This window comes from Schistocerca gregaria, chromosome 4 (assembly GCF_023897955.1).
Source record: "Schistocerca gregaria isolate iqSchGreg1 chromosome 4, iqSchGreg1.2, whole genome shotgun sequence".
NCBI lineage: Eukaryota > Metazoa > Arthropoda > Insecta > Orthoptera > Acrididae > Schistocerca > Schistocerca gregaria.
The window spans coordinates 298,269,144-298,295,897 of NC_064923.1; positions in this window are offsets into that span (position 1 = coordinate 298,269,144).

Genomic DNA, 26,754 nt, shown 5'->3' on the forward strand with positions numbered 1-26,754 from the left:
ATTCAAGCAGTAAAATACGTTGATATAATTCACTTCTTCACAGAAGCACATGAGAACAAAAACTATAATAAATCTTTGTACAAACAGAAACTGCAGCAGCTCCTGCTGTATCCACTATGTTTATTTTAGAACTGCAGGTACATGTAGCCTTGCAAGATCAATCATCAAACTCAAAAGACAGAAACTGCATCTGTCCAAAACATGCTTAACTGTTGTCTATCATTATGTTCAGATTTATTCAAATACCTTTCCCTTCTGTCTTTCTATTCCCCTGCACAACTTTCCTTGCAGCTGTTTTCTGCATATCTCAGAAATATTATTCACTCTCTTTTATCTTCTTTTTCTTGTTTCATTGTGTTAAATTTTGCTGGTTCCCCCAATCTGTACATCTTTTTTTCTCATATCCTTTTGTCTCACTTCAACTTTCATTTCAATATATGTGCTGTGATTTGTTTTGAGATCACTTTCCATTCTTGATCAATCAGTTATGAGCAGATAATCATAAATCATTCTTGTTAATCAGTATTTACCTCAGAGACTGGTTACAGTCATTTTTTTGTTGCGAGTTATGATGTAGACTATAACTTGTAACACATTCCACACTGTATCCTCAGCAGCCACTGGAATTACCTCTTCAGAACGCTGAAAGAATAAATAGTAATGTCTTATAGCCCAGAGACCTGGTGCAGGTCTTTCTATTGCACATTATTTCTGTGACTTGCTGCCCCTGAGCCAACAGCACTCAGAGTTCCCAAATTCTCACCCATCCAAGTACTAACCAGGCATGACATTACTTAACTTGACTGGGCAAGAACTGGCATATCCGATGTTACGAGGTCATTGGCTGTTGAATGAATTGTTCAGTCAGATATGTTCATACATATTATGGTTTTTCCCATTACTTGCCACTAGGTTGACATTGGGTGGCAGCATTCACAGTACATTAGAGCTGTTGATGAATAATAAACCCTTGTCTACTTTACTTTGATGCAAAATGATGATGGTTTTATGTAGGTGAAGTGTGCTGAACAGACTTAGGTTCACAGACAGTTTCAGAAAGCATTGTTTGATAGTGAATTGTGAGTGCAGTAATTAATGATCACAGGCTTGATATGACTTCTGTGCAGAGCACTTAGGTATGTTACTTATATCACATGTAGTCACGTACTTGTTACTTATTCTTTTTGCCTTAAGAGCAGTGGCTATGATAGTAGGTAGTAACTAAGTTACTTCTGGTATTTCAGGAAGCTATATTTGGGTAGCTTGCTGAAGGCAGAAACTTGAAGTCAGTCCAGTTGCCAGACAGCAGTCATGACATTTTTCAACAGGAGAAGATTGGCAACCTTCTAATTTCATACCTGAGAAGGACATATGTAATAGAGCTTAATTATAAATTATTATCTGTGACCTTACATGTCATAACCACACAACATCAAACATGGGCAGATTAAAACAGTAGTCTACAACAAGAATGAATGTTCATGACATTGCCTGTAGGAATATGCTACATAAAATATTTTTCAATGGCGCTAGAACAGTATAAAACAAAGCAATGACAAATTATTTCTAAGATATTACTCAGATTTGCAACCAGACAATGAAAAAATTTGTAAATATATTTCTGACTGCATAAATATACACAAAAACAATAGGAAATTGCAACTGGGCTGTGAACAAAAAGTGGGAATATATCACTAATCTCATAATACACACTGTAAAAATCAGAAATAATTAGAAGAAATGGATAAATATGGCAGCAAGTTGAGTCACAATCCTGGTGGTAATAATTATTTTTAGTTATCAATTTTGGTTGTTAGGCACCTTCAGATTTGTACAACAAATTTCACACAATTGTTTCTACATTGGGATGTATAACATGCATACAACATTTTTTGCTTTTAGTTTTACATTTGTCAGGTATCCAGTACCTAGCTAATATGCTGCATAAATAATGACTCCTTCAGTGATATATATCAACATGTTACTAGTGGCAACACAACAAGGAAACAGCAAGTCATCCTAAGAACTTACATAGCAATACCAATACGTTACATACAGGGTGTCCCAAAACTATTTGTTCAGATTAATACAGGTGGTGGCCAACATCAAAGCAAATATATATTGATAAGGGATAGTTGGTCTCTTAAGTCAACTTATAATGTTAGGGAACATTTGATTAGTGATGCTGACAGAAGCTGTTATGTCAGTGTCTCTGGCTGAGGTCTGCTTGGAAATGAACTGATTGATTTGTAAGCCTCACCACCTTGTGACAATAATAGTTTATGTAGGCTGAAATGGCAGTCATGCATGTGGTGTACAAGTCTGTGATTGGAAATCAACGAGTTGCAATGAGAGAGTATCAATAGTGCTTCCCAACTGACAAGTTCCACAACACCAAACATTTAGACATCTGCATCACCTGCTATGTGAAACATGCATGCTGTGAGCTCTTGAAATGGAAGACAAGATTCTGTGACATGTTGGAGACACTCAATCAACAGGCACACAAAGTGCGGAACACACCTTTTGCAACAGATGTAGCCTTGTGTGGAATGTGTCACATGAACAGCAGCTTCATCCTTTCCATGTTAAGTGCATGGCAGCACTAGCACTTGAATATTTTCCCCAATGCATGCAGTTAGTGTAATAGTTTTTATGACAGACTGCCCTGTACCCCTTATTTCCAGCAGAGATTATGTAGACTGATGAGACTTTGTTTCTTCGTGAAGGTGGTTTCAATATCCACAATTTCCATGTTTGGGCACATTTGAATCCATGAGGTATTGGACATCATGCTCATCAACAGTGACTTGGTGTTAATGTGTAGGCCATATATTTGCATAGTCAGTCAGATTAATATTCAAACCATTTTCAGTCTTTGGATTTGGAGGCCAAGATAGTAGTCCACTTCATTTACCACAATGTCAAACTTTCCTTGTAATAGGTTTGTTCAACTATGAACCATTTTATCAGAGCCCATTATCAGTACATCATCCATGTGAAATAAAAGAATTAAATTCTCATTAAATATGTACGTGGTGATCGCAGCACAATTTATACTAGAGACTAAAGAGCTGCAGCTCTGGCGTTTGATATCTGTGGGAATGTTAAGTCAAAGACAGTTCAGTTCAGAGCTTTGTATCAAGTTGACATGCCGTACATTTCTCTCTCACAATAAAATATTGTTAACTCCCAACTATGTTGACAAACTGGAGATCTACCACACATACATGGATCAGTAACGGTCTCCCATAAATTTATTTTCTTTAGGAATTCTTTCAAATACTCATACCAACATTTTGATCCTTGATGCAATCCATACAAGTTCTGAAGCAATCTGTACACATGACTTGTGCTGTTATTATGACCTTTTGGTTGTTGCTTGTAGGTTTCTTTCTCCAATGTACAATTCAGAAATGCTGTTTTGGCATCATATTGTTTAATCTTCCAATTTCATTGAACAGCTTCACACAAAAGGGCTCTCACTGTTTGAAATATAACAACAGGGCTAAATGTTTCAGTAAAATCAACTCTCAGGCTCTGACTAAAGCCTTTTGTAATTAATATTGCCTTGTAGTGGAGATTATAAGCTCTTTTACTCAAGGGAAATCAAGAGTGGTGAAAATGGAGTAGGAATATTGATAGGGCAAAAGTTGAAAAATAAGGTAATGAATATGGATGGATGGAAGACTTATGATGATACGACTGAAGGGTAGTTCAAAGTATTTGGTGTTAATACAGGTATATATGCCAACCAGGCAGCATAGAGATGAGGAATTGGAAGAATATTATGATAAAATACAAGAAATCATTGACAAAGAAACTAGAAATGCCTGCGTTATCATCATAGGGGACTGGAATGCAGTGGTGGGTGAAAGAAGAGATGAAGATGCAATACGAAAATTTGGATTAGAAATAAGAGAGGTGAACGACTAATTATTTTCTGTAAATAAAATTCATTAGCAGTGGGTAACAGATTATTTGAACACCACAAAAGGAGATGTTACACATGGATATCAAATTTGAATAGGGAAAGATATCAGTTGGACTACATCCTGATACAAAAAAGGTTTAGGAACTGTTTGAAGAATGCTGAAGGATATCCATGAGCAGATATAAATTCAGACCATAACCTAGTAACGGGAGAAACACAAGTGAAGTTGAAAAAAGTCTGGGGAGGTAAAGCAAAGGATAGACTAAACATAGAAAGACTCAAAGAAGTAGGAAAGGCATCAGATTTGGAGAACAGATTTTTGGAAAAATGGCAAAGAGGTAGTGTTGATGAAAGTGTTAATGAAAAATGGATAAAAATGAGGGAAGGACTCATGGACTCTGCCAAAGAAGTACTAGGAATTAGAGTATCCCAAAGCACCAGTAAAGAATGGATAATAGAAAACATGTTGAAAAAGGTGGAAGAGCGGAGAAAGTGGAAAAGTATAGAAACTGAAGAAGGCAAAAAGAGGTACAGGAAACTAAATAATGAATTAAGAAGAGAAACTGAAGAAGCAAGCAAAAAATGGATGAAACAGAAATGCGATTAAATAGAGAAAATGGAGAAAGAGGGGAAGTATGAAATGATGTATAGACTGGCTAGTGAGATAGTTTTTGAAGATAAAGGAAAGAGGAATAACATGGAAATAGAAAGAGTGGATTGTACTATAGCAGAAGAACCACAGGAGGTTTTGAACAGATGGCAAGAGTATATTGAATGTCTGTATAAGGGGGATAAAATGCAAAGCGAAATTAAGATTGAAGAGAAGCAATATGAGCCAGAAGATGGAAGGGGATTCACCATCTTGGAAGCAGAAGTAGAAAAGGCAATGAAGGAGATGAAGAATAGGAATGCATGTGGAATTGATGATTTGCCAGCAGAACGTTTGAAGCGTCTGGGAAATAAGGCAAGAAAAGAAATAGCCTACCTCTGTAACGAGATATATGACAAAGGGGAATGGTCTGAGTACTTCCTTGCAACACTTATGATACCAATAGAGAAAAAGAGAAACACTAAAAAATGTGAAGAGTGCTGGACCATCAGTCTAATTTTTCATGCAGCTAAAGTTTTGCTGAGAGCATTGAATATGGTAAGCTGGATAGAGAGATTGCAGAGGAGCAGTTTGGATTTAGAAAAGGAAAAAGGAACAAGAGATACTATTGGCCCATTAAGAACTATAGGGGAAAGATGTATGGAAAAAGGTAGGGAAATCTTTGCTGTTTTTATAGATTTAGAAAAGGCTTTTGACAGGGTTTAGTGGTACAAGCTGATGGATATTTTGAAGAGGAAAGGAGCAGATTGGAAAGAGAAATGACTGATACAAAATCTATACTTACACAGGAAGTATGGATGAGAATTGGAAATGAAATGTCAGAAGGGAGCAGCATTGGATGAGGTGTTAGACAAGGTTGTTGCCTTTCCCCACTGTTGCTTAACGCATACCTTGAGGAGATTATTGAGAAAGGCTTAGATGGGAAAAAAGGAATATGTATTGGCAGAAGGCGAATAGAATGTATAAGATTTGCTGATGACACGGTATTAGTGGCAGAAAGTGAGCAGACAGAGAATAACACACTGAAAGATCTGAATGAAGCTTGTGTGGAATGTGGGATGCAAATAAACACAGCAAAAACAAAGAGTATGGTCATCAGTTCAAGATGCATACTGTCCAATACTAAAATAGGACAAACTAACATTAGCCAAGTAAGTGCATTTAAATGTCTTGAAAGTACAATACCTGAAGACTTGATTGGTCACCAGGAGGTGAAAACTCGAATTGCCATAGCAAAGAAGGCATTCAACAGAAAGAGGAGACTCTTAAGTGGCAAGTTAGATTAAGGTCTAAGGAAAAGGCTTAGCAAATGTTTTGTCTAGAGTGTGACACTATATGGGGCAGAAACATGTACGCTGAGACAAGAGGATGAAAAAAGGTTAGAAGCATATGAGATGTGTATGTGGAGGAGAATGGAGAGAATAAGCTGGATGGAAAGAGTGAGTAATGCAAGAGTATTGGAACTGATTGGTGAGAGAAGACATCTGCTGAAGGGTGTAAGAGAAAGGAAAAAGAACTGGTTGGGACATTCATTGAGAAGGGGCTGCTTGCTAGCAGATGCTTTGGAAGGATTGGTTTGTGGGAGAAGACTGAGAGAAAGAAGGAGATACAAAATGATAGATGACATAAAGAGAAGAGGAAATTATGCAGACCTGAAGAAGATGGCAGAAGACCAAACAGCCTGGAGGACTACCATGTGAAAACGTCCCTTTTGGCAGAAAACTGATGATGACGCAGTGGACAGTGTCACTGTTATTAAATTTCAATTTTTTAGTGAACACCTACTGATTATCAAAAGATTTCCTTCCTTTTCTTAGCACAAGAACACACCAATAATGATGGACACTATACTTCATTATTTTTACAAATACCTTGTTAACAAGAAGACACTTGCCACACAGTGGCTACACTACTAATCCAACAATTCTAGTCAGAACGTCAATAAGTAACTGAGGGTGAGGCTGCCTGAGCCTGACTCTACAAGCTGTCAGCCACCTGGCAGAGTGCACAGAGAAGAGGCTGCATGAGCAACGTTGTGTGGCAGACTCTGAGTGCTCTAGTGTCTGCGGCATGTCTTACAAGTACTGCACGTCCGGATCTTGAGTGTGGAATCTGCATGGTTTGCTACACTTCCAGCTGGTAAATCAACTAACTTTGAGGTAAAAACCTTTTGATATGAGTAAATTTCTTCATCCATTGCAGCTTTCCAGTGTTCTGCATCTAAAGATGTCACTGCTTCATCATAGTCCTTTGGAACCTCCCTCGTCATCATCACCTTTGTTTGCTCAGGTTCATCATCTTGCCTTTCTAATCATATCTCTATTCCTCAATACTCAATGTTCATCTGTGTTTCCAGCTTCATTTAAAGAGATACCATGTGCATCTTCAATCATTTCAATATGGATCATGATGATACAGTACTATACTATTTTGTTTTAAGGTTTCATCATTCTTCAAATTATACGGTATTGCATTTTTAAAATCATCCACAACTGAGACATCAGCTGCTCATTACTATCACTTATCAGTCCTGGTTGTAATGTTTCATCCTTGAATTTTACATCTTGGCTGACAATAATTGAATATCAGTCTGTAAGTATACATGATATCTGTAGTCTTTGTAGCCAACAATGTAAGCTTTCAAAGATTTTTTTATCAAACTTCTTCTGTTTCTGTGCTGGAACCCAGACAAATGTTCTGTTTCAAATACTTTCAGATGACCAGACTGACTCTCCTTCTCAAAAATAATTCAATTGGTGTTTCTCCTTTAACTCATGAGGGCCCAATTTGGTTCAGAGTGAGAAAACAGCTTCATTCCACAGTGCTTTTGGAAATGTGCCTTGTTAATTGAAGCCACAAAGGTACCATCTTACAGATAATCATGTTCTCATGTGCTGCAACTCCATTTTGCTTTAGCGTGTATGGCACAGTCATAGAATGTTTCAACTCAATTGATTCAGCATATCTTTTCACATCAGAGTTATCAAACTCCTGACAACCATCAATTCACAATTATTTAATATTCAATTGAGCTAGTGTTTCCACCATCTCAATAAATATTAGCAACTTCTGTTTAACAGCATTTTTTCACCATTCAGGATATGTTGTCACTCTGAAACTAGAAAAATCATCCTTAAGAACATAAAAATTGTAGCCAGCTAACTCCTTCTCTTCCTCTGGACTACAGCAAATGGCAAAGACTAATTCTCCTAGGCCAGTTCATTTATCAATGCAGATTATGTTTACATCATATACAACTTTCACAAAGTTTGCTATCAACCTTTATACTGATACCATGTGCTGTCAATAATGATTGTACACATTGTTTACTCTGGTGATCAAATCTTTAATGTGATCTATGAAGAGTATCAGTAGCTTTCCTTACAACAGAAGTATTTCCTTGCTGAATCACTTTCAAAGCCAAAATATAAAGTTCATTCATGCTTCTGGATAAGTAAACAACAGCTGCCACATTGTAAAATAACCACATTTTACCACCATTTTGTACCATCTAGACAGTACCACACATCTTCAAACTATCATCTCATCCATCCATTAAAAGTTGCAGCATCAATAAGGCCTCTTCCAAATGCATTGATGTGGCATTATTCTTAGTATCATCCATTTTTTTTTATGTCAGGAGGACTGTGTGAAACACAATGTTATGTTGTTGTACAATATATTTAATAGTCTAGGAATGAACTCAAAAAAGCCTTTGTGGAAGACAAAAAAAACACATATTGCAGGTAGGAACGAGCATAAAGAAGCTTTTGTGCAAGACAAAAAAATAAAAAAAAATAAAAAAATCATACCAGCTCATCAGAGCTACTTTTAAAAAGATTATGTATGTCAACAACAAATACAAATATATTTAACTTCTATAAGGTCTCACTTCGTTTCATTCTAAGAGTAGTACAACAATTGAAATAATCAGAAAGTGTAGATGGATATGACATATCTTGTACCATGCTAAAGGGAGTACTCAGTCGTATTTTGTACCCCATAACATATTATATAACCAAGTGTAGATCCAAGGAGTATTTTCCTGATAAGCTGAAAGTGTTTAGGGTAATTCCACTATACAAAAAGGGAGGTATAGACTCACCTTCAAGTTGCAAGCCAATTTCCATAGTTCCAGCTTTCTGTAAAGTATTTGAACATGTTATTTACCTACAGTTATATGATTATTTTGAAAATCTAAGGATAATGAGTCTGTCACAATATGGTTAGTCAAATGCGTTGTTAGAGCGTCTGAGGACAAAGGCTTTGCTGAAGTCACTTTTTGTGACAAGGTCTTTTCTAGTTCCTTATAATGAGACATGACGTGCTATCATTTATTAAATACTGTACTACTTTTCTTCACAGTAGTAATTATTTTAGTAGTCTTAAAACTTGGGTTACAAAGACAATTGTTCAAGCATCCTATTGATTTCAAACAAATAGATTCCTGCTGATTGAACTCTAGAAGAAAAGCTACCATCAGATGAACCAGCATATATTACATTTTTGGTGGTATATTTAGACGGTAAATTATCTTGGGCTCAACATGTACAGTATATTAGTGGTAAGTTGCCAAGAGCAATTCATTTGTGAAGGCAGCTTAGGGATTGTGTACCTGAAATATATGTCAGAACATCATATTTTTTCAAAGCATAATATCATATGGTATTATCTTATGGGATAACTCTAGTTGCATGCATGACATCTTAATAATGCAGAAGAAAAGCTATTAGGGTAATTACTGGTTCTTCATATAAGATGCCTTGTAAACTTTCATTTTGTGAACAAAAAACCTTGGCAGTAGTAAAGTTATACATAAACTATATTTTAATTCATACAAAGAAGAAATTACCAGATATGCAATGCAGGGAAAATATACAACGTTACAGCACAAAAAGCAAATCACTTAACAGCTATGAACTTAAGGGGCACAAATTATTCAATAAGCTTCCATGAACTGTACCTGATTTTCCAGTAAAACCATTCAAACAAACACTGCATGACCAGTTAGTAGCCAATGAATTCTATGATATAAAGGAATTTACCAACTGTAACATAAAACTGTTAATTACTAGGCTGTTGTTTCTTTTAAATTATCAACTGTGTTATTATGTGTGTGACATTTTCTATTGCTGTAACGGCCTAATGACAATAACATTATTTTTATTAATATCATCATCGCACTAACCTTGCCAATTTGTTACAGGAAAGGTAACACAAAAACAATGCAGCACCCCTCACACAGTGATATAATTATCAGATATCTCAAACAAAGATTTTTCTGGAATTACTTTCATAGTAGATAACATTGCAGAATCAGAATGGTTGAACTACATTGTAGAATCATCATGGCTAGCACAGTTCTTGAATAGATGACATTTACCACTGCATTTGAAGCACATTATCCTGTTATGTAGTCTTTCAGAATATGTCCACTTTTACCACAGGAAAAACACTTGTTCATATCATGTTTACTTGAATTTTCCCTTTTTGTATAATAACCATTCTATTTTTACCTCATTGCTGTGTTGATATTCCTCCCTTGGAGTGTGGAAATATTGCAGTTGCTACATTTGTTTCATGTTTTCTTTATATTCACAACTCTTTAATTCAGACATTTTTTCTATAATTTAAGCCATATTTTGTCTTCATGTGGTGGATGCTGATGAGTCACATAAATGTGATCAAATTGTTTTGGCAATGTATAAAGTAAATGTGTGCACAAACTATCTTGTCTTGTTGATTTGTTTAGCATAGAAATGTTTGAACTTTATCAGATTTTGCTAAGTGACCTGGCACACCACCTGACCTCTTCCGCTCAATGTCATAAAACTTACATTGCAACAGTCAAACTTTTCTGTGGATGGACTATAATAGATCTGATGCAACTTCCCTATACAGCTTTGGCAGTTTCTCATGCAGGAACTTAGAGAAACAGTTTCATATCTAGTGACAAAGTGGGACATTTCTTTTCTTTGGAATTTACTCTCGTCCAAGACGCTAATTTTTCAACATATGCTTCACCATTTACTTCTGGTCTGATGAAAAAACTGTTTACCACATCATAAACTGTGACAGATTCCAAAATAATCTTCGTGAGTATATGACATATTGCCCAGTTCTCTTCACCAGTTAATTTTTCAACCTGTTGTTTTCCTTCAGTTGTGATGTTTGTTCTTGTCCACATTTTTCAATTGAAGTATGTTTCTCCACATTAATGTAATATAACATCACAAGCCATCTGCTTTAAGTCTGTCACAGTTTTGAACTTGTAACTATGCAACATTTAGAACTCCAGGTCAGTCCAACATTTTGGATACCACACCTACAATAGCCTTTCTTTGTCCTCCCAATCTCCACAAAATCGTTGCCAAACCCTAAGCTCCTTCTGCAACCATTTCCTAGCCTATGGTTCCTACCCCATTGACCATCCCCACTGTAAGACTTGCCCTATGCATCACCATATACCGCTGACTGACGAAGCACATACTATACAAAAGAGAGACACCTGTGAAGCAAAATGTCATTTACAAGCTGTTATGTAAATGCCATTTGGCCTTTTACATTGGCATCACTACCACCAAGTTGTTAGTTAGGATGGAAAGAGGAAAGATGTAGGCAGAGTATATATACTACTAACACACAATATTCTGATGCAGAATATGCTCTACAACATGACAGTCATGACCTCGGTGTTCCACCACATGTGCGGTCTGAATCCTACCCCCAGACATGAGTTTCTATGCTCTACAACATGACAGTCATGACCTTGGTGTTTCACCACATGTGCCATCTGAATCCTTCCCCCAGACACGAGTTTCTGAGAACTCCACAGGTGAGAATTGGTATCACAGGAAGTCCTTGGTTCTTGCCACCCACCTGGCCAAAACTTAAGTTAATATCTTTGATCTCAGTGTTTCTTCTCAGTTACTATATTTTTCTTTACTGCATTTTAGTTTTCTATACCTTCTATTTTCTGACCTGCCTAGTTTTTCCCTACCCCTCACCTCTACCATATACACTTAGCTTTTCCCTCTTATTAACTTCTGCACAATGTTTTGTCAGTAATCTCTGTCCTGTGTATTACCCTATTTTCCACCTTTAAGCTCTCTGGTTTCCTGATTTCATACAGTGCAGTTCCTATCAGACTTTCCTTCTCATCCCATCTGTTAAGTCTCCCTTGATCTTAGGTTATTCAACTTTTCCCCATCAGTCCTTTTCCATCACCCCTCTTCCTTCTCATTCAACATTTCAGCCATAAGAAGCAGCCATTAGCTCCAAAAGCTAGCAAATTTCAGTATCTTTATACATGCACTCCTCTGTCACTACTTAAGGAGCACACTTTTTAATCTCTCAAGTTATTTATTCAGCTTTTATGTGTTTTCTTCATAGTTTAATTCTTTAATTCCATCTGAATTTTTCTATGAGTGGTGTATCCTCACGGTTTTATAACTGAACTTCTTTGGAATAGCCAGTTATGCAGCTCAGTATGGCATCAGTCTCCACTGGTGACATGTCAGGAGGGTGGCAAGTCCCACATTTAGGTTTCCCTGTGGGCTTCTTAACCTAGTTGTGCTGGCAAAGATTAGATGTGTTATGTTGCACACAGATGCAGTATGAGGTATAGTGGTTGTGGAGAAATTGACAAATTGTATGGAACATCTGACGTGCTGCTTGTTTCACCCACAGGCTCTGCAGCTGAGGTGTCTTCCAATGTACCAAGTGTAAATAAAACAGAAAGAAACTTCCACATGGGAAAAACATACCAAAAACAAAGATTCCAAGACCCACCAAGCGGGAAAGCGCCGGCAGACAGGCACATGAACAAAACACACAAACACACACACAGAATTACAAGCTTTCGCAACTGGCAGTTGCTTCGTCAGGAAGGAAGTAAGGAGAGGGAAAAATGAAAGGGTGTGGGTTTTAAGGGAGAGGGTAAGGAGTCATTCCAATCCCGGGAGCGGAAAGACTTCCCTTAGGGGAAAAAAAGGACAGGTGTACACTCGCGCGCACACACACACACAAATGTGTGTGTGTGTGCGCGCGAGTGTACACCTGTCCTTTTTTTCCCCTAAGGGAAGTCTTTCCGCTCCCGGGATTGGAATGACTCCTTACCCTCTCCCTTAAAACCCACACCCTTTCATTTTTCCCTCTCCTTACTTCCTTCCTGACGAAGCAACTGCCAGTTGCGAAAGCTTGTAATTCTGTGTGTGTGTTTGTGTGTTTTGTTCATGTGCCAATGTACCAAGTGTGGTAGATCCACCCTTACAACAAGGTTTGCTCGAGACACAAAGTCAGTGTGGAGCCTGGCCATTCTGCCTCAGCCATTCACCATGTGAGTGGGTAGGTGGCCACTCCTTCCACCAAGTCCAATTGGGATCATGGGGAAAGGGGCTTGCTAGTTGTTGAGAGCTGCAATATTAGCTACATTATGGAGCCACTTAGGGAGCTGCAAAGAAGTCTAGTGTGTGTTCATTATGTCTACTGTGGGGCCTCATCCAAGATTTGAAGGGGGTCCTGCCCACAACTATTGGGGGTACAGGGTGCAGCATCTACAAGTTGTGTGCTTGTTAGCACAAATGATGCCTGTTACTTGTGTTTTGAGGCCAATCTCAGTTCCTATAGGTGGCTGGCAGAAACAGTGATGAATGCTGGCCGTGCTTATGAGATGGAAGCATAGCCTACAATTTGCAGCACCATACTCAGAGTGACAAGAATGCTTTCGTTTGGAGCCAAATGGAGCATCTCAGTCAAAGCCTCCATAAATCCTGTAATGGCCTTTGTTGCAGAATTATGGCTCTGCATTATGAGGAGGAGGCTTTTAGGACTCTCCTTGATAAGTCAGGAGTGCATTACACAAAGAAAGTGGGCAGCAGGATAGTTGCAGATTGCACATGTTTTTTTCTTTTTTTCTCCTGATGAATGCTCACCAGCTGATATGCGGATATCAAGATCAGTAGTAAAAACATTTGACTGTTAAAATTTTAACAGCAAATTATTGAAGTATTCATAGCAGAGTTCCTCCATTTACTGCCCTCCAGGAAAATTATCACACTCAAATAATTCTTGGAACAGAGAGCTGGATGAAACCCAAAGCAGAAAACTCTGAAATATTTAGCAACCCATGGTACACGTATCAAAAATAAAAGACAGAAATCAGGAGGCAGAGTACTCACTGCAATTGAAAACACTATTGTATCTATCAAGGTTGAAACTGAGTCTGATTGAGTTATCTGGATACAAGGAACCAGGCTACTCAAACTAAACTTTATCATTCTGTGTTTTTACTGGCCACCTCATTCCACCTATACTTAGTAGTATGTATTTAACGGTCCCTATTTAGAAATGATAATTAATCGAAACCCTCAGCTGCCAACAGGTGTTGTTGATATACCTCAATGGGAACAGCTGAAAATGTGTGCCCCGACCGGGACTCGAACCCAGGATCTCCTGCTTACATGGCAGATGCTCTATTCATCTGAGCCATTGAGGGCACAGAGGATACTGCGACTGCAGGGACTTATTCCTTGCATGTTTCCTGTGAGACCCACATTCCCAACTGTCCACAACCTACATTCGTGATGTTCCTAAAGGTATCTGTTCATTCTGAACAGTTACTATCTTCATACAGTTAAAGGCTACCTGGCCATTGACCTTCTTCTGTGTGAATGTGCACACTTTGCCTGAACTCTTACAGGAATCATCACCTTAGTTGGCGTGAGTAATGAGTGAATGGGCAAATATGTGGGTGACTCAAAGGCTTCTTAAATAATACACCCATTACATTTTCCTCAATGGCATGTCTTCATCAGGTTCAAGGGTGTCATCAGGAGTGCCCCAGGTAAGTGTGACAGGACCACTATAGTTCTTATATACTTAAATCAACTGACAGACAAGGTGAGCAGCATTCTGCAGCTGTTTGCTGATGATGCTATGGTGTACAGGAAGGTGTCATTGTTAGTGGCTGTAGGAGGATATATGATAACTTCAACAAAATTTCTAGTTGATGTAGTGAATGAAAGATAGCTCTAAATGTAGAAAAATATAAGTTAATGTGGATGAGTAGGATAAACAATCCTGTATTGTTCGAATAAAGCACTAGCAGTTGCTTGACACAGTCACATCTATTGAATATGTAATAATGTTGCATACTGATATGAAATGGAACAAGTATATTAGGAGAATAGTAGGGAAAGTGAACAGGCAACTTTAGTTTATTGGGAGAATTTTAGGGAAGTGTGGTGCACCTATAGAGGACACTGTGTGTAGTACACTAGTGCAGCCCAGCCTTGAGCACTGCTTCAGTGTTTGGGACCATCACTAGGATGGATTAAATGAACACACTGAAGCAATTCAGTTTCATCACACTACATTTCTTACGTAAATGTTCAGTCATCATGCAGTTATTACAGAGATTCTCCATAAACTCCAATAAGAACCTGTGGAGGGATAACGAAGTTCTTTTTCCAAAATTATATTGAGAAAATTTAGAGCACCAGCATTAGAAGCAGACTGCAGAATGATTATGTAGCTGCCAACATACATTTCATGTATCAGATATAAAGATAAGATAAGGGAAATTAGGGCTCTTGTGAAGGCATATGGACATTCATTTTTCCCTCATTCTATTCGCAAGTGAAACAGAAAAGGAAATTATTACTAATGCTATAAGGTACCCTCTGCCCAGCACAAATAGTGGCTTGCAGAGTATGTAGATGTAGAAGTAGAGGCAGATGGCAAATAAAAGAAAAGCTAACTGAAAAGCAGTAAAGAAGGATGCAAATATTATATTTCTTAAAAAATAAAAGGGTCATACTGAATTGTGACATCATGAGATTTACTGATCCCCTTAACACTTTTCAGACAGTACTAAATAGATATTACAGGTAATGAATTAATCAGTAAGGTAAAGGAGGTAGCCAAAATAACCTTGAGAATGAAGTAAATTCTCGTCTTCCTACAATCTGCATCCATGAGACTCATCCAAACGAATTAATTAATGTGATGTTTAAAGCTTTTCCGGCATACTGATCGTTCCATAAAAACATGGGAGAACTGCCAGATATCAGTAACTTCGTGCCATGATATTTCGGTCTTTTACATGAGTGGTATTTTTGGGAACCATGCTGATAGGCTGAGAGTAGAATAGATTTCCTTTATTGTCACATAATGCAAAACATTTCAATTTTTGCTGCTTGTTTTAATAATTTATAAAATGCTTTTTAAGTATTTTTCAGTGTTTGCTTCTGTATTTCTAGCTTGCAATTCTTGAAGCTTGACCTTATTTTATTGCTAATTGCAATATGAGGTGTTTTCAAACATGCAACGTCTCTGACAAGACGACATGTAGTGTGATGTATGCCTTGTTTCATAAGCATAGGTACAACAACTTTCTTTGAAAAGTTGTGGAGTTCCTTCTCACAAAGGAGAGTATAAGGGATTGTCAGTAAGTGAAGGCTTTTGAATAACAAATGGTTCAAATGGCTCTGAGCACTATGCGACTTAACTTCTGAGGTCATCAGTGGCCTAGAACTTAGAACTAATTAAACCTAACTAACCGAAGGACATCACACACATCCATGCCTGAGTCAGGATTCGAACCTGCGACCGTAGCGGTCGCTCGGTTCCAGACTGCAGCGACTAGAACTGCACGGCCACTCTGGCCGGCTTCTGAATAATAGTTTGCATGACTGTCTATTGTTTGTTTCCATTATACCTCTGATGATTTTTTATGTAGCTTGAACCGTCGTCCTCCCGAATGTGAGTCCAGAGTCTAACCACTGCGCCATCTAGCTCGGTAAACTTCAGGTGTGCTCCAGGAAAGTGTGTTGGGACACTTGCTGTTCACATGGTATATTAATGACCTTGCAGACAATACTAATAGTAAAATCAGGCCTTTTAGTGGATATAATGTTAAATTATTTACCCAAGTTTCTTTTAATTTGTATTTTTCCGCCAGTGAACATTTACTGTAACATCAGACTGTATTGGGACAAGCCAATTGGTGTGGAAATAATGAAGAATACTTTGATGCTGAATGTGTGAAGAAAAAGAACTAATCTGCATTTTACTGATAGCACAAAACAAGTCTATGAGAAAAGGCATAACACTTGACATAATAACATCCACTGCTTATAAAGTTAGAAGTAAGTTTCACCATTTGATGAGAAGATATGTGTTATTAAGGCTAAACATTGCCCAAAGCAGTATATACCATAGAATTGTCACAAATGGGGTTATAAGTATTTGTCCTCTGTGGTGTTTGGCTTTGCCTACAACTTTGAAATATGCTCACGATCTGAAAATCAATTGAAAAAATTGACCTGATCATGAACCAGGCTTTGGAGCAACTGGAGATTCAGTTAATATTGTGTAAAGAGAATCCAAGGGGCATCTTTCAGAAGTTGGTTTTTATAAGTGCTATACAAATGTGTCTCTAGTTTTAAATGTGGCTCAACAGCTTAGGCATTGTTAGGAAAAACAAAACATCTCAGTGCAAACTTCCACACGATAATATAATGAAAAAAGACAAAAGAGAGTTTTCTGTTGAGTACTACAATACATATGAAAATACCTACATCAACATTTTTTTGTGGAGAGATAATTAATATGTCTCTGTGCTGTCCATATTCACTGAATCTCAATGAGAAAGGAATCACTGAAAGATTCAAATGGAAAGTGAAGACAAAGAAAACTTTGAAATAATACATTAATACAATTATTTGCTTGACATCTCATTGCAACTTCATTCTATTTCCTTGAATTCCGATTTACTTCACACAATTGTTATTAACTCCTGCTGTCACACTACCAAAGAATCAATGAAACTGTCAAGTTCAGAACTGAACTAGTAACTACTCTTTGTACTATTGGACAGCCTTCAGTGACAAAATTAGAGACCTTTCTCTAAAGTACAGAATAAATACACCATAAATTGACATAAGCTCCAACTCCAACTCCAACTTCCATTTTCTGATGTGATTGAAGCAAAGCATCATTGTGTGCACTATATGTAGCATTACACTTTGCTTAAAGAAAGGCACAAATGGATTTGTAGTTTTATATAATTTAGGTAATCAGACTTCCCATGCTCCAAATGTTAATTATAAAGAAGCCCTAGAATGTGCTACAATAGGAAATATTTTTACCTTTGTAAATTATTTTAATAATTTGTTGCACAAAACCTCCATCATGCACTTCACAATGGTTTGCACAGTGTGCCTGTGAATGTAGATATGAATACTACAAAAATAAGTATTGTCAGCACTGTTAAATCTTGAAGTTAATTTCCTTAAATTTGTTCATGTCTAGAATTGATTTTCTGTGTGATAGATTTAGTATACTTCCATTTGTGGTATCACTACTTCTAAGGAACTTTTCTAAGCCTCCTTAGCATCATTTCCTAACTGCAGAAAAGAACTGCAGAAAAGGCTACACTTTTTCATATTGGTTTGTGTGAAGCAAGTAATTTGAATCAGGATCTTGAGTTATAATAGTTGTGTTTACCAATCTACAATTATGGAGAAAGAGCAACTGATTTTAAACTTCAAAGCTGCTCTGGCAGTATCAGGTCTGCTGGTTTCCATTAATACATCTCCAACATGCGGAACCAACAACTAAAGTAGTTTGACCCATAAAAATAGTTGCAGTGCCAGTGAGCACCCAAGGATTACATGTGAAAATCAGCTGGGGTGGAGAGAAGATAGAAAATGTCTACCAATTTCAGGACCTTGGCAGTACTGGTACATGAGTCTTTCATGGAAATCAATTAAAGAATTCAAAAGAGAATTGAGTTTTACCACCAAGTTATGACACTCCAACCAATAATTCAAGAATACCTCTTGACGGGCTTTTTCCCAAAATATGCACATGCCATTGAAACCTGTACAATCAGCAACAGGGACACAGACTTAAGGCTGCAGCGATGAAAGCTCTTTTAAAAAATGAAGAAGATGAGATCTAGCATGAAAGTATCCAACAAAACCACAAGCAACGTAACTTCTGAGCAAAAAGGTAAGTATATCAAGGCTGAAATGCTTTAAACATGTGAAGAGGATGGATTAAACTAGAACAGTGAGAAATTGACTTGGATAGGAACTTTAAGAGAAGATACAACCTAAAGGCTAACCCAGAAAATGGTGGACCAGTCAAATGAAACAGCATGTAGTAGGAAGAAAAGTGAGATGACACGAAGTTTAGAGGCAAGAAAAGTTCTTCAACAGACAAAGATGCAAAGCACTTTCACGCACACTTGGCAAATAGAGATCATTAATAGATGATGATTATCTCCAACTCTTCAGTGCTCTGTGGAAAAAAATGTACAGACAGCCGAGGAGTTGAGGACCTCTCTGACAAGACAGGTAAAAGATTTAAAGTTAAGGCTGCTAGTAGTGAAAGGATTAAGAACACCAAGAAGGTCCTTTGCTAGAGAGTAGTCATGGGAGGGGAATGTCTGAACTAGTACAGAACTCCCTGTTTAATGAATACCCAATAACTACTATTTTTAAGCCAAGAAGCCAAGTGCAGGGTTCACTGATGTCATCTGTGATTTAGGCTTCCTGAGGAGAGATCTTGGTAGAGATGATAATGTAGTGAATGTTGGAGATGAAGGGAACAGTTTACCATAACCACAATGGCTCAACAAATAAATGAGAATGACACTAAGCACACTGTTCTAAATGCCTCTTACACAAATGTGAAGATTGTTTACTCCTTGAGTAATATAACAAGTCCTGGATGAAATGTCCTGCTGAAAATGTAAAGAACCATGTAAACGCTGAGCTTCAAGAGTAAACCATACTTGGGTGTGACTGATGCTTTGCTCCTCAAATTGTCATTCCTTACACAGCATACTCTACATCTGAATGGTTCCTATGGGAGATTACATAGGAGCTTGGTAAAAACGAAAGTTGGGGCTCTCATGTCACTGCAGAAATTGAAAAATGTGAAGATATTTCTTCAGAAGTGATATTCCAAACAGAACACAATTTGGAAACCACAGAAATTGAACAGGTGCACAGAACATAAGCTCTCTCCTGGAGCACTGACATGATGCAGCTGTCCTCCCTCCCTCCCTCAATCCTTTCCTGAGTATGCCCTTGTAGATGCACAGAGGCACCTAGATGGATACAAGTTAGTATCACATTGCTGTAGGCACGTTATGATGAAATTAGGAGTGGCTATACATACAAATGTGGAATAAAGACTCGGTCCAAAAACTTCAGTAAGTACTGCATTGAATACCTATTTAAGTGCTCTACTTCAGTAATATATTTGTAAACATACAAGATAGCAGTTGTTTAGCATCCCAATAGGAATGTTTTAAACTTCATTAAACAGTTTGAGAGGGTACTAATAGGTCTTAATTGAAATAACTGGGAAGAGACTGTATGTGGATATTTCAATACTGCTTTCATCTCAGACAGTTCTCATTGAAAGCGCTGTGGTGTCATATATTACTCTCGTAGAGTGATGTGCCCCCCATGAACCATGGACCTTGACGTTGGTGGGGAGGCTTGCGTGCCTCAGCGATAGAGATGGCCGTACCATAGGTGCAACCACAACGGAGGGGTATCTGTTGAGAGGCCAGACAAACATGTGGTTCCTGAAGAGGGGCAGCAGCCTTTTCAGTAGTTGCAGGGGCAACAGTCTGGATGATTGACTTATCTGGCCTTGCAACATTAACCAAAACGGCCTTGCTGTGCTGGTACTGCGAACGGCTGAAAGCAAGGGGAAACTACATCTGTAATTTTTCCCGAGGACTTTCCTGTATGATTAAATATGATGGCGTCCTCTTGGGTAAAATATTCCGGAGGTAAAATAGTCCCCCATTCGGATCTCCGGGCGGGGACTACTCAGGAGGACGTTGTTATCAGGAGAAAGAAAACTGGCGTTCTACGGATTGGAGTGTGGAATGTCAGATCTCTTAATTGGGCAGGTAGGTTAGAAAATTTAAAAAGGGAAATGGATAGGTTAAAGTTAGATATAGTGGGAATTAGTGAAGTTCGGTGGCAGGAGGAACAAGACTTTTGGTCAGGAGAATACAGGGTTATAAATACAAAATAAAATAGGGGTAACGCAGGAGTAGGTTTAATAATGATTAAAAAAATAGGAGTGCAGGTAAGCTACTACAAACAGCATAGTGAACACATTATTGTGGCCAAGATAGACACAAAACACATGCCTACTACAGTAGTACAAGTTTATATGCCAACTAGCTCTGCAGATGATGAAGAAATTGATGAAATGTATGATGAGATAAAAGAAATTATTCATGTAGTGAAGGGAGACGAAAATTTAATAGTCATGGGTTACTGGAATTTGTCAGTAGGAAAAGGGAGAGAAGGAAACATAGTAGGTGATTATGGATTGGGGCTAAGAAATGAAAGAGGAAGCCATCTGGTAGAATTTTGCACAGAGCATAACTTAATCATAGCTAACACTTGGTTCAAGAATCATAAAAGAAGGTTGTATACATGGAAGAATCCTGGAGATACTAAAAGGTATCAGATAGATTATATAATGGTAAGACAGGGATTTAGGAATCAGGTTTTAAATTGTAGGACATTTCCAGGGGCAGATGTGAACTCTGACCACAATCTATTGGTTATGACCTGTAGGTTAAAACTGAAGAAACTGCAAAAAGGTGGGAATTTAAGTACATGGGATCTGGATAAGCTGAAAGAACCAGAGGTTGTACAGAGTTTCAAGGAGGAATTAAGGGAACAATTGACAGGAATGGGGGAAAGAAACACAGTAGAAGAAGAATGGGTAGCTCTGAGGGATGAAGTAGTGAAGGCAGCAGAGGATAAAGTAGGTAAAAAGACGAGGGCTGCTAGAAATCCTTGGGTAACAGAAGAAATATTGAATTTAATTGATGAAAGGAGAAAATATAAAAATGCAGTAAATGAAGCAGGCAAAGAAAGAATACAAACGTCTTAAAAATGAGATCGACAGGAAGTGCAAAACGGCTAAGCAGAGATGGCTAGAGGACAAATGTAAGGATGTAGAAGCTTATCTCACTAGGGGTAAGATAGATACTGCCTACAGGAAAATTAAAGAGACCTTTGGAGAACAGAGAACCACTTGTGTGAATATCAAGAACTCAGATGGAAACCCAGTTCTAAGCAAAGAAGGGAAGGCAGAAAGGTGGAAGGAGTATATAGAAGGTTTATACAAGGGCGATGTACTTGAGGAAATATTATGAAAATGGAAGAGCATGCAGATGAAGACGAAATGGGACATAAAATACTGTGTGAAGAGTTTGACAGAGCACTGAAAGACCTGAGGCGAAACAAGGCACCCGGAGTAGACAACATTCCATTAGAACTACTGATGGCCTTGGGAGAGCTAGTCATGACAAAACTCTACCAGCTGGTAAGCAAGATGTATGAGACAGGCGAAATACCCTCAGACTTCAAGAAGAATATAATAATTCCAATCCCAAAGAAAGCAGGTGCTGACAGATGTGAAAATTACCGAACTATCAGTTTAATAAGTCACAGCTGTAAAATACTAATGCGAATTCTTTACAGACAAATGGAAAAACTGGTAGATACAGACCTCGGGGAGGATCAGTTTGGATTCCTTCGAAATGTTGGAGCACGTGAGGCAATACTGACCTTACGACTTATCTTAGAAGAAAGATTAAGAAAAGGCAAACCTACGTTTCTAGCATTTGTAGACTTAGAGAAAGCTTTTGACAATGTTGACTGGAATAATCTCTTTCAAATTCTGAAAGTGGCAGGGGTAAAATACAGGGAGCGAAAGGCTATTTACAATTTCTACAGAAACCAGATGGCAGTTATTAGAGTCAAGGGGCATGAAAGGAAGGCAGTGGTTGGGAAAGGAGTGAGACAGGGTTGTAGCCTCTCCCCGATGTTATTCAATCTGTATATTGAGCAAGCAGTGAAGGAAACAAAAGAAAAATTTGGAGTAGGTATTAAAATTCATGGAGAAGAAGTAAAAACTATGAGGTTCGCCGATGACATTGTAATTCTGTCAGAGACGACAAAGGACTTGGAAGAGCAGTTGAACGGAATGGACAGTGTCTTGAAAGGAGGATATAAGATGAACATCAACAACAGCAAAACAAGGAAAATGAAATGTAGTCAAATTAAATCGGGTGATGCTGAGGGATTTATATTAGGAAATGAGACACTTAAAGTAGTAAATGAGTTTTGCTATTTAGGAAGTAAAATAACTGATGATGGTCAAAGTAGAGAGGATATAAAATGTAGACTGGCAATGGCCAGGAAAGCGTTTCTGAAGAAGAGAAATTTGTTAACATCGAATATAGATTTATGTATCAGGAAGTCGTTTCTGAAAGTATTTGTTTGGAGTGTAGCCCTGTATGGAAGTGAAACATGGACGATAACTAGATTGGACAAGAAGAGAATAGAAGCTTTCGAAATGTGGTGCTACAGAAGAATGCTGAAGATAAGGTGGATAGATCACGTAACTAATGAGGAGGTATTGAATAGGATTGGGGAGAAGAGAAGTTTGTGGCACAACTTGACTAGAAGAAGGGATCGGTTAGTAGGACATGTTCTGAGGTATCATGGGATCACAAATTTAGCATTGGAGGGCAGCGTGGAGGGTAAAAATCGTAGAGGGAGACCAAGAGATGAATACACTAAGCAGATTCAGAAGGATGTAGGTTGCAGTAGGTACTGGGAGATGAAGAAGGTTGTACGGGATAGAGTAGCATGGAGAGCTGCATCAAACCAGTCTCAGGACTGAAGACAACAACAACAACAACAGAGTGATGTGCACACCTACTCTACCTATCTGACAAATGATGGTCATGAACTTTAAGTGATACATCGATTAATAGTTATGAGCATGAAACTGTTTGGAGATTTCGTTCTATATTTTTGCATGTAATCAGTGTTCGAAAGTGTGCTGCATGTCTTCATGGTGGTGACGATGTGGGGATTAATGACAGTAACTCCATAAGATGAAGCACCTGATGCCAGCCATCTACCAATACTGTTGAAGATTCCTGCAACAATCAGAATAACCTTATATGACATTAATTCATCTAATGATCTGTCAAACTGTCATATACAGTCCTGGGAAACATTCTCTATGTCGTAAATTCTTGTCTATAAGATGCTGTATTTAATGGAACAACATACAGAGAATGTTACCGAATAAAGCTTTTGTATTTATTTATAAAATTTCTGTACACATTGAAAAATTTCAGTTCCAGCATTACTCAAAACTGCATCATCTACAAAACCTGATCAATATGCACCACCATTTCTGTAAGATGTATATTGCAACTGCAGAAAGTCAAAACCATGAGAAGACAAGAACATCAAATCTGAAAGTAAATGCAGGAAACATTGGAGCACTTAATAGTTGCTGATGTATAACACTGGTTTGATCCCCACAATATATTTCCAACAAGAATAGGATGACATTGTGCAACTGTGTTTGGTAATTTATTTTTAAATTCGTCTGATTTTCATGAACTAATCTTATCTTGGAGTCAAATGACAGTGATTAAGCATCAATATCTGCCAGGCTTAACTAAGAGAAATAAAATTTTGCCAATTCTAATTTCTAACTCAGTTATGCTGTTCAGCAAGAATTTGCAGGCTTAATAATGGAAAGAGGTTTGGCAAAGATACACAGTACTTGAGAAATTTTATTCTTCCACATAAATATTCAAACAACACTGTCAACTCACTTTCTCTTTCAAACAGGCAAGCGATAATTACACTGGAAATGAAGAGAATAGGTAAATAAGCGCTGGGTTCAAAGTATATTGTGCTACAGAACTAAGTCTAATCAACGTTTGAAAATGTACTACAAGCAGTACTGCAAAATTCTTCACTGTACCTTCAGGATGAAACAAAAACTGTGTACTAAGCACAAATAATTAAAAATTCCAAGGACAACGTAAGGGCAATTTAGAGGATTATTAGGTATTAGATTAATAAATGTAACAATGCACATGATATTCAGCTATCAAATGACAGCAGCAGTCAGCCAGACAATATTAAATTCAAATCAACACATACTAAAAAACAAATTGATCCTAACAATAGGTGAAAACCAGGGACATAAAGGCCACCAGAGATAGATATATTAGATTTATTTATAAAGACATTGCATAATCCACTCCATAATCTGTCAGAAAGATCAAAAACATCATTATCTCACTAAAAAATAGTAACTCTTCTGGTTGTGATGACATTTGAGTCAAAGTGCTAAAATCTTGTGGTGAGCTGGTAGTGTCCTCCTTGAGTTATCTTTCTAATCACTCATTGAATAAACACATGAAGCATGTGGCATAACAACCATTTATAAAAAGTGGTGATACACAACTAACCTCTAATTATGGATCCACCTCCCTCCTTCTTGTGTTTTCAAAACTTTTTGAGAAGGTATCTCGGAATAAAATACTGAAACATGTGTCTGATGAAAACTTTTTAACAGCTCAGTTTGTCTTCTGTAAATATTTCTCTACTGAGAAGGGAAAACTAGAGAAATTATATGTCATGTGGAACTTTACTGGCATCTTTTTCGCAAACGTCACTCATGAGTTGAGCAGAAAAGAGGGGTAAATATACTGGAACCAGAAATACCCTCCACCATACACCATAATGTGCCTCACTCAGTATAAATGTAGAATAAGATGTAGATGCAGATTCTTATGAAAACTCATATAATTCAAAATGAAAAAAAGAAATTTACTTAAAGTACCAAAAGAAGAGATGAACATGCATACACTGAATAAGGTTCCATGAGTGAAACCTTAAACATCAAGATGGATAACAAAATGAAACACCAAGAGCATGTGGATAAGTTAATGAAAAATCTCCATTCTCCCAGCTTTGCACATAGAAATCTTTCTCTATAGGTTGATCTGCAGATTATATTCCTAGCTCGCAACGCATACATCGATTCAGTACTGTCTTATGACATAAAAATGCTGAGGCAGTGGGCTAAGATAAAAAAGTAATAACTTTAGAAAATCACACAATAAAAATATTATGTAAAATTGGTAACCAATCATCTTGCAGAAGCCTCTTCATGGGCCTAAGATGCTTCCATTTATGTTGCAGTGAATGTACTCCCCCAGAGTACTTGTGGATAATAAAATGAATGAATTTAGGATGTACTCTGGAATTCACAACTCCAGTACAAGAACTAAAAATATTTCCCCTCCAGCCTATGGTTCAGAATGATGTTTCATGTTTTGATGCAGAGGACTCTAAGGAATTGCTGGTGAAAATCAGACAGGAAACAGAAATTCTCCTGCTATTAAATAAAATAATAGAATCGTTCATTATCAACTCCAACAATTTGTCAGAATATCTGAACATATAGAGCTGGAAATTCCAGGTAACTCTAGCGTTCATCTTTAAAGAACTTGTCTACACCAGTATATACATAATTGACAATGGTCTGTATAATGTAACTGCCTTGTTTGAAGTATTAGCTGAAAACAGCGGCTCGCTAACCTAAGAGAACACGCAGCGGTAATCCTCATAACTATGAGTGTGAACGGAATAGATTGGCACTGGTCATGGTTTATAATTAGTATGATTTACTTAAGCAGCGAACTGTATGTGGTGTGAGACTGAATGAAAAAATTTAGAATATTCAGTACACTACAATTCCTACGTGAATCAATCCCATAAAAGCTACTGTAGTGATCAAAGAAAATGGCAGAATTATTTTGATATTTCTCCACTTTGTAATATTCATGTTAGAATTTGTAAGAATCATTTTTTGATGAGAAGAAAAATCATGCATGGTGCAGTAGTTTCCTAATTAATGTTCAAATACATCATCACACAGGAACACTGGAATAGCAGATGCCCAACAATGTGCCCCTTTTGCTCCACACCTGAAAAAGTGACAGCGTTACAATGGATAAATATGTGGAAGTAATTTACTAGTTGCCTGACATTGCCATTACATTTATGTTGTTATAATGTTCTATTTTATTATTATTATTATTATTATTATTATTATTATTATTAATGTATGGGCCCAATAGGGCTACACGAAGTACAATCTACATCAATGTTGCTTTTGATGGTTGGCCTTCCCTTGTATCCAAATTGTCTCATCCTTTCAGAAATTAGTTTCTTCCCCATAAAGACAGTCAGGTTTGATTACAGTGCTGTAATGCCCAATTTTCCTGGATTTAGAAAGCGATTTTTTTACTACAAGTATTTTGTGTTAA